Source organism: Rhinatrema bivittatum, chromosome 5 (assembly GCF_901001135.1).
Source record: "Rhinatrema bivittatum chromosome 5, aRhiBiv1.1, whole genome shotgun sequence".
NCBI lineage: Eukaryota > Metazoa > Chordata > Amphibia > Gymnophiona > Rhinatrematidae > Rhinatrema > Rhinatrema bivittatum.
The window spans coordinates 369067288-369085219 of NC_042619.1; the positions used below are offsets into that span (position 1 = coordinate 369067288).

The window sequence follows — 17932 nt, forward strand, 5'->3', positions numbered from 1 at the left end:
GATGGTAGTCCTCACATATGGGTGAGTACTGAGCTGAAGAAATCAGAGTATGCACCAAATGTACCCAAGACATGCAACAGGCACAACAATTAGAGTGGAATTTGGCCAAGGGCATCCTGAACCCTAACGGACAGGCAGAAGGGTGTTGGTACGTCAAGTTGTGAATAGGTTACGCAGGACAGATTGGACGAAGATGGAATCTTGTCTTCCGGCTTTGTCCAAGCAATAGTGGGATGTAAAAGTATGGAGAGAACTCCAGGTGGCAGCCCTGCAAATGTCAGAAAGCGGCACCAATCGTAGGTGTGCTACTGAAGTTGACATGGCCCTCACAGAGTGTGCTTTAACACGGTCTTGAAGTGGAATGCCTGCTTGCTGATAGCAAAAGGATATGCAGTCCGCCAACCAGGAGGAGAGAGTCTGTTTACCCACAGGCTGCCCCAATTTGATAGGATGGAAAGAGACAATTGAGTGCTTTTCCTGTGGGCAGCTGTACGATCTAGGTAGAACGCTAGAGCCCGTTTGCGGTCAAGGGTATGCAGAGCCTGCTCTCCTGGATTGGAATGGGGCCTGGGAAAAAAGGTAGGTAGTATAATGGATTGATTGAGATGAAACTCCGAAACTACCTTAGGTAAGAATTTAGGGTGAGTGCGGAGTACTGCCCGGTCCTGCAGAAGTTTAGTGTAAGGCGGATAGGTAACTAGAGCCTGTAATTCACTAACTCTGCGAGCCGAAGTGATTGCCAAAAGGAAAATCACTTTCCATGTGAGATATCGAAGGTCACAGGATTGAAGAGGCTCGAATGGTGGTTTCATGAGCCGACCCAGAACTAGGTTGAGGTCCCAAGAAGGGGCCGGAGGACGCAGAGGAGGCTTGAGGTGAAGCAAGCTTTTCAAAAAACGTGTTACATGGGGTTGTACTGATATGGGAACATCCCCGACACCTTTATGGAAGGCGGCTACCGCACTGACATGCATCCTGATGGAGGAAGTTTCAGATCTGACTCTGACAAGTGCCAGAGATAGTCCAGAAACTTCGTGATTGGACAGGTAAAGGAGTCAAGGGATTGAGAAGAGCACTTCGACGTGAACCTGGTCCATTTGTAAGAATACGATTTTCTCTGGAAGGCTTCCATGAAGCAATCAGGACATGGGAAACTGGTTCAAAAAGGTTAAGTGGCTGAAGGATTAACCTCTCAACATCCATGCAGTCAGGGACAAGGCTGGAAGATTGGGGTGGCGTAAGCACCCATCATTTTGAGCGATTAGAAATGGGTCCTTTCCCAAGGGAATGTGCCTGCGAATGGAGAGATCCGGAAGTATTGGAAACCACACTTGGCGCTGCCAGTGGGGTGCTATCAGGATCATGATTCCCTTGTCCTGACGTAACTTCACGAGAGTCTTCGAGAGAAGTGGAAGAGAAGGGAATGCATATAGTAGACCAGTTGCCCATGATAGGGAGAACATATCTCTTGGTTGATAGTGTTGGCTATGAGTGAGAGAGCAGAAGTTGTCTACTTTAAGATTTTGAGGTGATGCAAAGAGGTCTATTTGAAAATGACCTCATTGTTGGAAGATCAAGTTTGCTACTGAGGGGTTGAGAGACCACTCGTGAGGTTGAAAGGTGTGACTCAGTTTGTCTGTCAACACATTGTCCACTCCGGGCAAGTAGGTGGCCCTGAGGTACATCAAGTGGGAGAGGGCCTACGCCCATATCTGTGCAGCTTCCTGACACAGAAGGTAGGAGCCCGTCCCTCCCTGTTTGTTGATGTACCACATGGCCATCTGGTTGTCCATCGGGATCAGGATGACTTGATTGGAGAAGCGATCCTGAAATATCCTGAAAGCATATCTGATTGCTCGCAGCTCCAGGAAATTTATTTGGTGTTTGGCTTCCTCTGGAGACCAAGATCCTTGTGTCTGCAGATCGGCCATGTGGACTTCCCAGTTGAGGTTGGAAGCATCGGTGGTGAGAGTTATTTCAGGGTCTGGATTCTGGAAAGGCAAGCCCTGGAGGAGATTGACCTGATTTCTCCACCAGGCGAGAGACTGACGGAGTGAGTCAGTTACGTGGACAATGGTCGACAGGGGCTGAGTAGATTGAGTCCATTGTGACCTTAGAGTCCACTGCATGACTCTCATGGCCAAGTGGGCCATTGGGGTGACCTGATCTGAGGACGCCATGTGTCCCAGGAGGATGAGAAAGTGGTGTGCAGTCGTGGAGTGGTGTGTAGTTGTGGAGTGGTGTGCAGTCATGGAGTGGTGTGCAGTCGCTGTTGAGGCAGAAAAGCCTTTGCCTGCAAGGTGTCCAAGTCTGCCCCAATGAACGATAAGGTTTGAGAGGGGACTAAGTAGGATTTGTCGTAGTTGACGAGAAATCCGAGTGAAATTAGAGTGTGTAAAGTAAGATGTAGGGACCACAGAGCAGCTTGCTGAGTGGCAGCCCTGATTAGCCAATTGTCTAGATAGGGGTAGACGTGAACACCTTGAGTCCTGAGGAAGGCTGCAACTACTACGAGGCATTTTGTGAAGACTCATGGTGCAGACGGTGGCCGAATGGAAGCACTCGGTACTGATAGTGCTTGGGGCCTACTAGAAACCTCAGGTATTTGCGATGGGATGGAAGTATCGCAAAATGAGTGTATGCGTCCTGGAGGTCTAGAGAGCAGAGCCAGTCTCCTCTTTGTAGAAGAGGAAGAAGAGAGCCCAAGGTTACCATTTTGAACTTCTCTCACTGGAGGTACTTGTTGAGGGCACGTAGATCCAGAATTGGACAAACGCCTCCCGATTTTTTGGGGATTAGAAAGTACCGGGAATAGAACCCTAGGCCTTGCTGGGAATAGGGCACTGGTTCTATGGCCTTGGACAGGAGGAGGAGGGAGACCTCCTGACCAGAAGGATGGAGTGATCGGATGTTCTACACATCGATAGAGGTGGGGAGTCCAGTGGAATGGAGAAAAAGTTCAGACAATAACCTTGAGCAATTATCGCTAGGAACCACTGCTCTGAGGTGACTGAGTGCCAGCTGTTGTTGAAATGGCACAATTGACCTCCCACTGGAATGAGGGACAATGGAAGCTGACTCCAGCTCTCTATGCAGGAGTCAAAAACTGGGAAGCAGGGCCTGGCTGAGGAGCTGCTTGTGGTTTTTGTTTTTGTGTCTGACGAGACTGAGCTTTTTGAAATGGTCTCGTAGAACGGGTTCTAGTTGGTGGCGGGTAAGACTTCTTCGGGCGGAAGAATGACTTCTTAGCGTCATTTAGGAAAGGCTGTTTTGAAGAGTACTCAGAAGGCATCAGAGAGAGCTGTCTTAGGGTCTCATGATGGTCCTTGAGTTCCGCTATTGTCCGTTGAACCATACTTCAGGGCGAAGGTTGGAAGACTTGAGCCAGGCCCATCGTCTTGCTGAGACAGCAGCTGCAGATACCCTGGTAGCAGTGTCAAAGATATCTTAAGATGATCTTATCTCATACTTGCCTGCCTCAAAACCCTTGTTTACTAGGGTTTGGAGTTGCTCTTGAAATTGCTGAGGCAGGGAGTCTGTTACGTCTTGTATCTGCTTAAATAAGACCCTATTATATTGGGTCATATAGAGCTGATAAGAGGCAATTCTGGAGATGAGCACTGATCCCTGGAAGACACGGCAACCAATGGCATCTAGAAATTTCTGTTCTTTGCCTGAGGGAAAGGACGTGTGAGGTTTTGATCTTCTTTTCTGGGCAGATTCGACAACCACAGATTGGTGATCCAATTAAGGTTTGCGAAAACCTGGAGCTGCTGAACAAGATAGGTGGTGTCAGCTTTCCTGTGGACTGGAGCCACAGAGCCAGGATGTTCCCAGTTCTTTTTGAGGAGATCCAGAAGAACCTGGTGGATAGGGATGGAGGTTATTTCCTTGGGAGCATCCAGGAATTGTAACAGCTCCATTATTTGATGCCTGTCATCTTGTTCAGTCTGGAAGGGAACCAATTCAGACATCTCCTTCACAAAATTTATAAAGGAAAGGTCCTCTGGAGGAGAACGCTTTCTGCTTTCAGTAAGTGAAGGTGATGAAGGCAAATCATCGGTGTCTGGTGAAGAATCATCAGTCCAGGTGTCGTAGGGATCAACACCTGCTCCTCTAGGGACTAGAAGAGGACGGGCGGTGGGATTCCCGAAGGTCCTGGTCAAGGCTCTGCAGGACTCTAAGGAATAATGGGAGGCACCAATGAAGGCATCGAGGGCATCTATGGATGGCTCAGTGGTGCCAATGGACACGTCGGCATCAATGGGTGGATTGGTGTCACCAACGGACGTATCGGCATCGACGGCTGAGGCATCAGCAGAACTCCTGATGGAGGGATGCTGAACGGTGTTTCTCCTCCCGATGACAAAGCAAGCTGGGAAGGTACCAGAGCCATCGGTGACCCGGGGTCCATCAGTGGAAAAGCGGCCATAAGCGCTTCCATCCTCGAGAGTTGTGGTGCCAACACTGCTGGAATCGGGTCAGTGGTCGGTTCCGCTATCGGTACCGGTGTCGGTGCTGGAGGAACCTGGAGTTGATGCATCGCCTTGTTGATGGCCTCCTGAACCACCGGTCCAGTTCTTCTCGGAGACCTGGAGCAAGCAGCCCTGGCTCCAGAACAGAAGAAGGAGACAGAGGCAGAGGCATAGCCGGAGGGACCACTATTAAAGGCAGAGTCGGGTAAGGGTTGCCTCTATGACCCGGTCGCCGAAAAGGTCGGTGCCTTTTGTGGACGGGGCTTCTTCGATGGCGGCTCAGATGATGGTGAGGTCGATGATTTCGCTCCCTTGATGGTCCGAGACTTTCGATGCCAGTGGTGATGTTTATCTCTATGATCCCCTCGGTTCTGAGAGGGAGTAGAGGGTGTCAAAGGCCGAGAAGTCATCGATGCCGGACGGTCACCGGCCAGAGGCCGATGCTGGTGTGAAGTTGACGGTGCCGTATCTGATGACATCGATGCAATCGACGGCGTCTGGGTTTGAGCACGGAAGAGAAGTTCCATCTTCTCCATTCTAGCCTTGCAACCTTTTGGTGTCATAAGGGCACATTTGGTGCAGGTTAGGACATTGTGCTCACATCCGAGACACATTACACAGACTTTATGAGGGTCTGTGATGGACATGGTGCGATTACTGTCCGGGCACCAGCAGAACCCCGACGCCATGGCCATGAAAAATTTGAGCTGTACTACGGTCGACGGCCAGTAGGCCGCGAGGGCCAAACTCAGCGATAATTGATGGAAAAAGGGTAAAAAACCTACTGGAGTACCGCGGCTTGAAAAAGTTGAAGGAGGGACCCCTGTGGGGTAAATTAAATTTTAGTAATTCTGTGAGGAAAATGCCTGTCAGGAATCTCTGCAGAGCTCCTTAACCGCTGGCTACTGCTGCGTGGAAAAAAGAAGACTGAAGGGGGACCCCTGCTGGCTGCAGGGTTAGTGCCATGCTGGGCATGCCCAGTAGGGGCCAGTCAAAGTTCTGGAAACTTTGACAGAAGTGTTCTGTGATTGGGCTCCATCCTGTGATATCCATTAGGGATGTGAATCGTGTCCTCGATCGTCTTAACGATCGATTTCGGCTGGGAGGGGGAGGGAATCGTATTGTTGCCGTTTGGGGGGGTAAAATATCGTGAAAAATCGTTAAAAATCGTTAAAAATCGAAAAATCGAAAAACCGGCACATTAAAACCCCCTAAAACCCACCCCCGACCCTTTAAATTAAATCCCCCACCCAAATAACTTAAATAACCTGCGGGTCCAGCGGCGGTCCGGAACGGCAGCGGTCCGGAACGGGCTCCTGCTCCTGAATCTTGTCGTCTTCAGCCGGCGCCATTTTCCAAAATGGCGCCGAAAAATGGCGGCGGCCATAGACGAAAAAGATTGGACGGCAGGAGGTCCTTCCGGACCCCCGCTGGACTTTTGGCAAGTCTCGTGGGGGTCAGGAGGCCCCCCACAAGCTGGCCAAAAGTTCCTGGAGGTCCAGCGGGGGTCAGGGAGCGATTTCCCGCCGCGAATCGTTTTCGTACGGAAAATGGCGCCGGCAGGAGATCGACTGCAGGAGGTCGTTCAGCGAGGGTTCCGGCGCCTCGCTGAACGACCTCCTGCAGTCGATCTCCTGCCGGCGCCATTTTCCGTACGAAAACGATTCGCGGCGGGAAATCGCTCCCTGACCCCCGCTGGACCTCCAGGAACTTTTGGCCAGCTTGTGGGGGGCCTCCTGACCCCCACGAGACTTGCCAAAAGTCCAGCGGGGGTCCGGAAGGACCTCCTGCCGTCCAATCTTTTTCGTCTATGGCCGCCGCCATTTTTCGGCGCCATTTTGGAAAATGGCGCCGGCTGAAGACGACAAGATTCAGGAGCAGGAGCCCGTTCCGGACCGCTGCCGTTCCGGACCGCCGCTGGACCCGCAGGTTATTTAAGTTATTGGGGGGGGGGGTTCGGGAGGGGGGGGGATTTAATTTAAAGGGTCGGGGGTGGGTTTTAGGCGGTTTTAGTGTGCCGGCTCACGATTCTAACGATTTATAACGATAAATCGTTAGAATCTGTATTGTATTGTGTTCCATAACGGTTTAAGACGATATTAAAATTATCGGACGATAATTTTAATCGTCCTAAAACGATTCACATCCCTAATATCCATATGTGAAGACTACTATCCTGCTTGTCCTGTGAGAAATGCTGTACCAGATAGGTGTCATCAGTCCATTTACTGACAGGTGATATGGTACAGGAATGTTCCATAACCTGTGTTGCAAGTCCACAAGAACTTCGTGAACTGGTATTGCCAGGACTTCTTTAGATGGATCCACAAACTGCAATACTTCCAATGTTTTCTGTCTAGTATCTTCTTTGGATACTAGCTGAAAAGGGATAGTGTCAGCCATCTCCTTAATGAAAGTAGAAAAAGATAAGTCCTCTGGAAGGGACTTCCTTCTTTCCTCCGGAGGAGAAGGATCTGAGAGGACTTCCTCCGAGGAAGAGTTGGTATCTGGATCATCCCAAGTGTCCGAGGAATATGGACGAGGAGGAGTCGATGGAAGAGGAAAGGATGGCATCAATGGCATCAAGGGTTTCACAGGTGGTCTCGATGGAAACAGTGGAGAAAACGATGGTCTTGGACGAGAGATTCCCGATGGACCTGGTATAGGCTCAGGCATCGGTAAATCCTTTGTTATTTCTTCTTCCATCGGTCTTGGCGTCAGAGCATCGGGTGGTTGCATAGGAATGGCACCGATGAGAGTGTCCAAATTTGCTAGTATTGGTGCAAAGAAGGAGATATCCGGCACTGGTGTTGGTACAGGCATCGGTGCCGGCGAGGGTGATGGTCTCGGTGGTTGAGCCGGGGCCAGCAATGGATTTGGTGACGGTATCGGATCAACACTGGTGACGGGGTTGGAATCGATGCCAGCGATGGAACTGGCATCGAGGGTGGAACCGTTGTCAGTGCTGGCATCGAAGGCATGACTCGGAGTGCGTCTCGAACTGCCTGGTGGATATAACCATCCAGTTCTGCCCTCATAGCTGGTGAAGTCAGAGCAGCTATGGGGGGAGGCAGTGAAGGCGATACCGGTATCTCCACAGGTCCCTGTGGAGGTACGGTTCCCGGCACCAATATCGGTGGGGATCGCCTAGGAGTCGAAGGCCTCGAGGGCAGTAGAGACTCCTCCCTCCGAGGTTTCTTCGGAGTTGGTTCGATGATTATCGAGGTCTAATTATCTGGTTATAATTATAATTATAATTATCTGGTTATCGGGTCCAAGTCCAATCCTGAGGCCTCCGATGTCGCTGCTTCTGTCGATGCTCGACGCCTTTTTCAATTATAGATATAGACTTTATCGATGACCGGGAAAGTGTCGGTGAAGGCCGATCACCTGCTTCATCCAGGCGACGTCTAGTTTTCAGGATGACTTTTCTAATTGCTCCAGCCGGAGACGATTGTGTCAAAGTTGAAGTCGACGGCATCAGTTGAAGATGAAAAAGATGTTCCATCTTTTCAATGCGCGCTCGCCTGCCTTTCGGTGTCATTTCGGCGCATCTCGGGCATGTCGACATATCATGTCTCTCGCCAAGACAGAGTACACACTCGATGTGTGGGTCCGTTATGGACATAGTGCGGGAGCAATTTGGGCACTTTTTAAACCCGGTAGCCATAACGAAGGCCGGACAGCTGTCGACAACCTTCTGACTAGGTTTAACGATAACGGAACTGACCGTAAAAAATAAAATCACTCACCGACGGTGAAAAGAGAGAGACCCCCTATGGCGGGATAATTTTTTTCTGAAATTTTTGAAACTATTTTTGTAGTGAATATTCACCACACAGGGCTCCTTATCCGCGAGGCTAACAGCAGCGTGGAAAAAAGAAGACTGAAGGGAGACCCCGGTGGCTCGAGGGATCATGGCATGCTGGGCATGCTCAGTGGGCTCAAGATGCCAGTCAAAAGTTTCTAGAAACTTTGACAGAAAGTTTTCCGTGAAAGGGCTCAGTCAATGATGTCACCCATATGTGAGGACTAGCATCCTGCTTGTCCTGGGATAATGTTGTCCGCTTCAGCTGCCGGTTCCACAGGTGGATCTGGCGGCAAGTTTTCTGCTACCTCTGTATCCACACCAAATCACAGACAAATGTTGTGTAGCATGCAACAGGCAATAATTATGTTCATCACCTTTTCTGCACTGTACTGCAGGACTCCCCCAGAGCGATCCAGACATCAGAAACATCCCTTCAGAATTCCAAAAGTCCGCTCGATCACATTTCTGGTGCTGCCATGAGTCTCATTGTAGTGTTTTTTGGCTGCAGTGCATGGAGACTGGAGTGGAGTTAACAACCAGGGTTTATAGCCATAGCCGCCATCACCTATAGGGGGAATAATCAGGAATACATCAAAAACAACTTCACAGCGCTTAACAACATAAACACAATTCTATACCTTACATCCCAGACCTGCACACATGACACATGACATAGAATCACAGGCCATAGCAGGTCACTTACCAAGCAGCCAGCCTTCACCATACTTCCCCTCAGGGAAATAGGTCCCCAGAGATGAATGTGCCAGAATGTACGCGTCATGGCAGCTCCCAGGAAACTTCGCTACAATATTTAGAATTCGAAGGTGTGCATCGCAAATAACTTGAACATTTATTGAATGGAAGTGCTTGCGAGTCAGGAACGAACTCTCTTCCTCCGACCTGGGGGTTAATGCAATATGGGTACAGTCTATAACACCCAACACGTTCAGCATCCCTGCAATACCCATGAACCCACTGCGGATCTGTTGCAGCTCTGCTGGATCCGTAGGATGAACGATGTACTTCCTCATCCGCTTCATCACGGCCTTCAAGACCTGTGCCAGATGCCGTGAAATGGAAGCCTGTGTCATACCTGCAATGACACTCATGGGGTTTTGAAAACTTCCGGTACCAAAAAAATTTAAGGCACCAAGAAGTTTCGTCAACCGTGGCACAGCGGAGTGACGATTGGCCAGGGGTTCAAGGTCGCAGCATAGATCTTCCTAGAGGAACAGGATTGCCCGTGAGCTCAGCCGGTAGGTTCGGACTACATCTCGCTCGGACATGCCAAAGAGAGTGGTCCGTGGGTGAATGATACGTCCTGGTCTGCCGATGGCCCGGTCCTGTGCCTGCATGAAAAACAACACAAGAAAATCAAATTTATATAGGCACAAGGCCAGGACCTATAAATAGTTTCACTCAGTACATTAATGGATATGTCCAGTGTGGATTCTTTGGTGTACATAATTTTATTAAAGTATGGATTCTCAGATGAGCTATGCGTTCTTATTAAAGCTTTTACTACAATCAGTGCAATATATAGAAGCGGAGCCCCAGGGATGCCAGGGATGCCTAGTTCTAGATGCCGGAGGAAGTCCTGGCGCGGCTTCCTTCTCTCCAGCGTCCGTAGAGGTGTCCATGTCTCTGCTGGACCGGAGGAGCCTCAGGATGACTAGTTCTAGACGCTGGAGGAAGGCCTGGCGCGGCTTCCTTCTCTCTGGTGTCCATAGAGGCGTCCATGTCTCTGCTGGACCAAGAGTACCGTTGGATACTCAGAAAAAAAGAACATAAACATACCTCCTCCAGTCTTGCTGCTGGGTTCTCCTGTTGGCTGTTGTCTCTAATCAACCGTCTACAATTCCCTCGCCGAGCATTTCTTATTCTGGTTCTCATCCGAATGAAAAAGATCGCCAAAGCCAATATATACATGTTGTCCATGACACTGTCCGGTTCGATGCTGTCACACAGAGCACAACACCACACTAACGCCAGGGTCAATTTAGGTGGTAAATATAGAGGTTAAAGACGCGGTAAATATAGAGGTTAAAGACGCGCTACTTTGGGCACGCGTTACTGTATCGAGGGGAATAGCTAATCCGATCAATAACATACCATATACATGCAGCGGGCGCTAATGGCAACGCTTTTTCGGCACACGGTAAGGATGCGTAAAAGCCGATACTGAATTGCGCGTCCGGCTTACGCGTTTAAAACGTGCATCTAATGCGGGTTAAACGCGCGAGCACAGCCGCGCTTTACTGTATCGGCCTGTATGTGACTTGTCACACAGCTGCAGAATCATGGGAGCCTGGGGGCACTGGTATAGCAAATGTTGCTTACCTATAACAGGTGTTCTCACAGGACAGCAGGATGTTAGTCCTCACATATGGGTGAAATCACAGGATGGAGCCCAATTACAGAAAACTTCTGTCAAAGTTTCCAGAACTTTGACTGGCCCCTACTGGGCATGCCCAGCATGGCACTAACTCTGCAGCCAGCAGGGGTCCCCCTTCAGTCTTATTTAAAAGCTAAAGGCAGTGCCAAAAAATAAAATAATAAAACGTTACGAACCCTACACCGCAGGGCGGCAGGCAGGTTTCGTGAGGACTAACATCCTGCTGTCCTGTGAGAACACCTGTTACAGGTAAGCAACATTTGCTTTCTCATAGGACAAGCTGGATGGTAGTCCTCACATATGGATGAGTACCGAGCTGAGGATGTCCGAACATGCACCAAATATACCAAAAGGCATGCAAAAGGTACAACAACTGGGGTGGAATTTGGTAGAGGGAATCCTGAACCCCACCGGGCAGGCGGAAGGGTGTTGGTACGTCACATTGTAAATAGGTTACGCAGGACAGACTGGCCGAAGATGGAATCTTGTCTTCCATTTTGTCCAAGCAATAGTGGGCTGCAAAGGTGTAGAGAGAACTCCAGGTGGCAGCCCTGCAAATGTCAGGAAGTGGCACCAATCAAAGGTGTGCTACTGAAGTTGCCATGGCCCTCACAGAGTGTGCTTTAATACGGTCTTGAAATGGAATGCCCGCTTGCTGATAGCAAAAGGATATGCAGTCCGGCAACCAGGAGGAGAGAGTCTGCTTATCCACAGGCTTCCCTAACTTGTTAGGGTGGAAAGAGACAAACAATTGAGTGTTTTCCCTGTGGGCAGCTGTACGGTCTAGATAGAATGCTACAGCACGTTTACAGTCAAGGGTATGCAGAGCCTGTTCTCCTGGATTAAAATGGGGACTGGGAAAGAAGGTAGGTAGTATAATGGATTGATTAATGTGAAACTCCGATACTACCTTAGGCAAGAACTTAGGGTGAGTGCGGAGTACCGCCTGGTCCTGCAGAAGTTTAGTGTAAGGTGGATAGGTAACTAGGGCCTGTAATTCACTAACTCTGCGAGCTGAAGTGATTGCCAGAAGGAAAATCACTTTACATGTGAGATAGCGAATATCACAGGAGTGAAGAAGATCGAATGGTGATTTCATGAGCCGACCCAAAACCTGGTTGAGGTCCCAAGAAGGGGCCGGAGGACTCAGTGGAGGCTTGATATGGAGCGTGTTACAAGGGGTTGTACTGATATAGGGACATCCCCGACACCTTTATGGAAGGCAGCTACCGCACTGACATGCATTCTGATGGAAGAAGTCTTTAGACCTGACTCAGATAGATGCCAGAGATGGTCCAGAAACTTTGGGATTGGACAGGAAAGGGGGTCAAGGGACTGAGAAGAGCACATGACATGTACCTTTTCCATTTGTAAGAGTAAGATTTTCTCATGGAAGGCTTCCGTGAAGCAATCAAGACACGGGAAACTGGTTCAGAAAGGTTAAGTGGTTGAAGGTTTAACCTTTCATCATCCATGCTGTCAGGGATGAGGCGGGAAGATTGGGATGGCGTAGGCTCCCGTCATTCTGAGTGATCAGAAGTGGGTCGTTTCCCAAGGGAATGTGCCTGCGGATGGAGAGATCCTGAAGTATTGGAAACCGCACTTGGCGTGGCCAGTGAGGTGCTATCAGGATCATGGTTCCCTTGTCCTGACATAACTTCATGAGAGTCTTTGAGAGAAGAGGAAGTGGAGGGAATGCATAAAGTAGACCGGTTGCCCATGAGAGGGAGAATGCGTCTCTGGGCTGAGAGTGTTTGCTGCGAATGAAAGAGTAGAATTTATCTACTTTGCGGTTTTGAGGAGACACAAAGAGATCTGAGAATATCCCCATTGTTGGAAGATGGAGTTCGCCACCGAGGGGTTGAGAGACCACTCGTGCGGTTGAAAGATGCGACTCAGCTTGTCTGCCAACACATTGTGCACTCCCGGCAAGTATTTGGCCCTGAGGTACATCGAATGGGAGAGAGCTTCCGCCCAAATCTGTGCAGCTTCCTGACACAGAAGGAAGGAGCCTGTGCCTCCCTGTTTGTTGATGTACCACATAGCCAACTGGTTGTCCGTCTGGATCAGGATAACTTGATTTGAGAGGCAATCCTGAAATGCCCTGAGAGCATATCTGATTGCTCGAAGCTCCAGGAAATTTATTTGGTGTTTGGCTTCCTCTGGAGACCAAGAGTGTTGTGTCTGCAGATCGGCCATATGGGTTCCCCATCTGAGGTTGGAAGCATCGGTGGTGAGAATTAATTGAGGGTTTGGAGCCTGAAAGGGCAAACCTTGGAGGAGATTAATTTGATTCTTCCACCAGGCTAGAGACTGATGGAATGAGTCAGTTACATGGATAATGGTCGACAGGGGCTGAATGCTTTGAGTCCATTGAGACCTTAGAGTCCACTGCATGACTCTCATGGCCAAACAGGCCATTGGTGTGACATGGACTGAGGACGCCATGTGTCCCAGGAGGATGAGAAAGTGTTGTGCAGTTGCGGAGTGCTGAGACTGCAGCTGATGTGCAAGAGACACGAGAGTGAGAGCTCGCTGTCAAGGCAGAAAAGCCTTTGCCTGCAAGGTGTCCAAGTCTGCCCCAATGAACGACAATGTTTGAGATGGGACTAAGTAGGATTTGTCGTAGTTGACGAGAAATTCTAATGAAATTAGAGTGTGTAAGGTTAGATTGAGGGATGACAAAGCAGCTTGCTGAGTGGGAGCCCTGATTAACCTGTCGTCCAGATAGGGGTAGACGTGAACACCTTGGGTCCTGAGGAAGGCTGAAACTACTACGAGGCATTTTGTGAAGACTCGTGGCGCAGATGCCAGGCCGAATGGAAGCACTCGGTATTGATAGTGCTTGGGGCCTACTAGAAACCTCAGGTATTTGCGATGAGATGGAGTTATCGCAATATGAGTGTATGCGTCCTGGAGGTCCAGAGAGCAGAGCCAGTCTCCTCTTGTAGAAGAGGAAGAAGCGAGCCTAAGGTTACCATCTTGAACTTCTCTCGCTGGAGGTACTTGTTGAGGGCCCGTAGCTCCAGAATAGGACGAACGCCTCCCGAATTTTTGGGGATTAGAAAGTACCGGGAATAGAACCCTAGGCCGTGCTGAGAGTAGGGTACTGGTTCTATTGCCTTGGACTGATGGAGGAGGGAGACCTCCTGTTCCAGAAGGATGGAGAGATCGGATGTTCTCCACGTCGGTAGAGGTGGGGAGTCCGATGGAATGGAGAGAAAGTTCAGATGGTAACCCTGAGCAATTATCGCTAGTACCCATTGCTCTGAGGTGATTGAGTGCCATATGTTGTGGAAGTGGCACAATCGACCTCCCACTGGTATGTAAGGCAGTGGAATCTGGCTGCTGCTCTCTAGGTGAAGTAAAAAACCTGAAGCAGGCCCTGGTTGAGGAGCTGCTTGTGGTTTTTGTTTACGTGTTTGACGAGACTGCTTTTTGAAAAGGTCTTGTGTCACGGGATCTGATTGGTGGCGGGTAGGACTTCTTCAGGCGGAAGAATGACTTTTTAGAGTCCTTTCTGAAGGGCTGTTTAGAAGAATAGTCAGAAGGCATCAGAGAGAGCTGTCTTAGGATCTCATGATGGTCTTTATGTTCTGCCACTGTCTGTTGAATCTGTTTTCCAAACAGATTATCTCATACACAAGGTAGGTAGGATAACCTGTCTTGTACCTCAGGGCGAAGGTCAGAAGACTTGAGCCAGGCCCACCTTCTCACCGAAATAGCAGCTGCAGATACCCTAGTATCAAAGATATCATAAGATGATCTGATCTCATGCTTGCCTGCCTCAAAACCCTTGTTTACTAGGGTTTGGAGCTGATCTTGAAATTGCTGAGGCAGGGAGTCCGTCAAGTCTTCTATCTGCTTAAAAATGACCCTGGTATATTGGGTCATATAGAGCTGGTAAGCGGCAATTCGGGAGATGAGCATTGATCCTTGGAAGACTCGGTGACCAATGGCATCTAAAAACTTCTGTTCCTTGCCAGGGGGAAAGGAAGTGTGAGGCTTTGACCTCTTTGCTCTCTTCTATGCAGATTCTACCACTATAGATTGGTGATCCAACTGTGGTTTCTGAAAGCCCGGAGCCGACTGCACCAAATAGGTAGTGTCAGCTTTTCTGTGGACTGGAGCAATGGAGCCAGGATGTTCCCAGTTCTTCTTCAGGTGATCCAGAAGAACCTGGTGGATAGGGATGGAGGTTATTACCTTGGGAGGATCCAGGAGCTGGAGCAACTCCATCATCTAATGTCTATCATCCTGTTCAGTCTGTAATTGGAAGGGAACCAATTCAGACATTTCCTTCACAAAATTTTTAAAGGAAAGGTCCTCTGGAGGAGAACGCTTTCTACTTTCAGTGGGTGAAGGTGGTGAAAGCAAATCATCGGTGTCTGGGGAGGAATCATCAGTCCCCCTCTACATCCTAGAGGCACTTGTGCCTCTAGGATGTAGAGGGGGACGGGATGGTGGGATACCTGAAGGTCCTGGTCTAGGCTCCGAAGGAATCGAAGGAATAATCGAAGGCACCAATGAAGGCATCGAAGGCACCAGCGCAGGCATCGAGGGCGTCGATGGGTGGCTCGGTGGCGCCGATGAGCGTATCGGCACCGATGGTTGGATCGGTGGTGATGGACGTATCGGCATCGATGGCTGAGGCAGAACTCCCAAAGGAGAGATGCGAAATGATGTTTCTCCTCCCAATGACAGAGTGAGCGGGGAGGGCACCGGTGCCATCGGTGACCCTGGGTCCATTGGTGGAAAAGTGGCTATGAGCGCTTCCATCCTGGAGAGCAGCGGTGCCAACGCTGCTGAAATCGGGTCGGCGATCGGTTCCGCAGTCGGTACCGGTGCCAGTGCCGGAGGAACCTGGAGTCATTGCATCGCCTTGTCGATGGCCTCCTGAATCATCCGGTCCAGTTCTTCTTGGAGACCTTGGAGCAAGCAGCCCCAGCTCCGAACAGAAGAAGGAGGCAGAGGCATAGCCGAAGGGACCACCATTAAAGGTGGAGTTGCGGCTCCCGATGCCCTATCAGGGGAGGGTTGCCTCGGCGACCCGGTCGCCGAAAAGGTCGGTGCCTTTTCAGGACGGGGATTCTTTTGACGGCAGCTCGGACAATGGCGAGGTCGATGATTTCGTTCCCTCGATGGACCGAGACTTTCTATGCCAGTGGCGATGTTTGTCTCTACGATTCCCTCAGTCATGAGGGGGAGTAGAGGGTGTCAAAGGCCAAGATGTCGTTGATGCCGGACGGTCACTGGACGGTGGACGATGCTGGCGCAAAGCTGACGGTGCCAGTTCTGATGACATCGATGCAATGGAAGGAGTCGGGGTTTGAGCACGGAAGAGAAGTTCCATCTTCTCCATTCTGGCCTTGCGACCTTTTGGTGTCATAAGGGCACATTTGGTGCAGGGTAAGACATCGTGCTCTCGTCCAAGACACATTACACAGACTTTAAGGGGGTCTGTGATGGACATGGTGCGATTACAATCCGTGCACCGACGGAATCCCAAAGCCATGGAAAAAATTGAGCCGCGGTACGGTCGACGGCCAGTAGGCCGCGAGGGCCAAACTCGATGGTAATCAATGGAAAACGGGTAAAAACTTACCGGAGTACCGCGGCTTGAAAAATTTCGAGGAGGGACCCCTGTGGTGCAAATTAACTTTTAATAATTCCGTGAGGAAAATTCTTGTCAGGAATCTCTGCAGAGCTCCTTAACCGCGAGGCTACTGCTGCGCGGAAAAAAGAAGACTGAAGGGGGACCCCTGCTGGATGCAGGGTTAGTGCCATGCTGGGCATGCCCAGTAGGGGCCAGTCAAAGTTCTGGAAACTTTGACAGAAGTTTTCCATGATTGGGCTCCATCCTGATGTCACCCATATGTGAGGCCTACCTTCCTGCTTGTCCTGTGAGAATAGTCTTTACAAGTATCTTCAAAAAATGCAGGAAAGAACCAGAGAACTCAACTATATTCTTCTACTAGATGTAAAAATAATGGACATTGGATTTGTGTGTTCTTAATGGAACTTATTCTGGCAACCTTTGTTACTTTCTGCATAACAGCTCTGATGAAGTTTTACCTTCTCATGTTCACAGTACTTCTAATACTTCCAACACTTAAGCTTTTGCTAATTCATACCAAATTCATTCACAGTTGTTCTCACCTGAAGAGCACAGCATTGCTGAATTCTGCTTTATTACATCCCCTCATGATAGATATATTTCCTTCCTTTATCCTTCCTGACATGTCTGAAGAAAAAGACCTATATAGTATATGTTTAAGAAAAAAAGAAAATGTGTATTTCCTGTACTATAAGCAATATTATTATATATGATGAGTCCTATATATTAGATTGCATTAATTTAAAAAAATTACCTTATTTTTATAATTCTTTAAGAAATTCCCATAAAATTTTCCTGAGCTAATAGGGGCAGTCATGTTAGTCAAAGTCACAAATTATATCACAATCAGTAAATCTAATTTCTCCAAAATGTTTCATGGATGAGGTGATAGCCTCAACCACCATCCCTCTTGGGATGGGTGGTTGAGGCTAAAACAAAGTTTAGGAGTGCATAGGATAAGAAAGTTGCTATTACATAGGAGAAAGCATGACCTAGTGGAATGTGTTTAAGTGTTTATAGTGCGTACTAGACTAAGAACATAAGAACATGCCATACTGGGTCAGACCAAGGGTCCATCAAGCCCAGCATCCTGTTTACAACAGTGGCCAATCCAGGCCATATGAACCTGGCACATACCCAAAAACTAAGTCTATTTCATGTTACTGTTGCTAGTAATAGCAGTGGCTATTTTCTAAGTCAACTTAATTAAAGGCAGGTAATGGACTTCTCCTCCAAGAACTTAACCAATCCTTTATTAAACACAGCTATACTAACTGAACTAACCACATCCTCTGGCAACAAATTCCAGAGTTTAATTGTGCGTTGAGTGAAGAACTTTCTCTGATTAGTTTTAAATGTGCCACATGCTAACTTCATGGAGTGCCCCCTAGTCTTTCTATTATCTCAAAGATAACTGCACAATGAGTGGTAGGACTGCCAGAATGAATAGTAAAATGGTTAATATGAAAGTTTAGACGTCATAGTGGAAACACAGGCAACCACATAGCTGAGTTTGTCAGGCAGGTACGGATGGCAGAATCAACTAGCTGCTGGGTCTGTCTGGCAGGCTGCTGGTGCTGTAATAATTAGAAGTTCAACAGAAATACAAATGCTCATGTAGCCAGGTCAGTCTG

General features: G+C 49.0%; 1 long non-coding RNA gene across 1 annotated transcript in view; it reads right to left on the reverse strand.

Moving 5' to 3' along the window:
* LOC115093085 overlaps positions 1-16933 on the reverse strand; it is a 102801-nt gene extending 85868 nt beyond the window's left edge. The window contains exon 1 of the long non-coding RNA XR_003857164.1: positions 16841-16933. This is a non-coding gene — a long non-coding RNA (uncharacterized LOC115093085). The remainder of the gene's footprint in view (positions 1-16840) is intronic.
* Between the last annotated feature and the right edge of the window lie 999 nt (positions 16934-17932).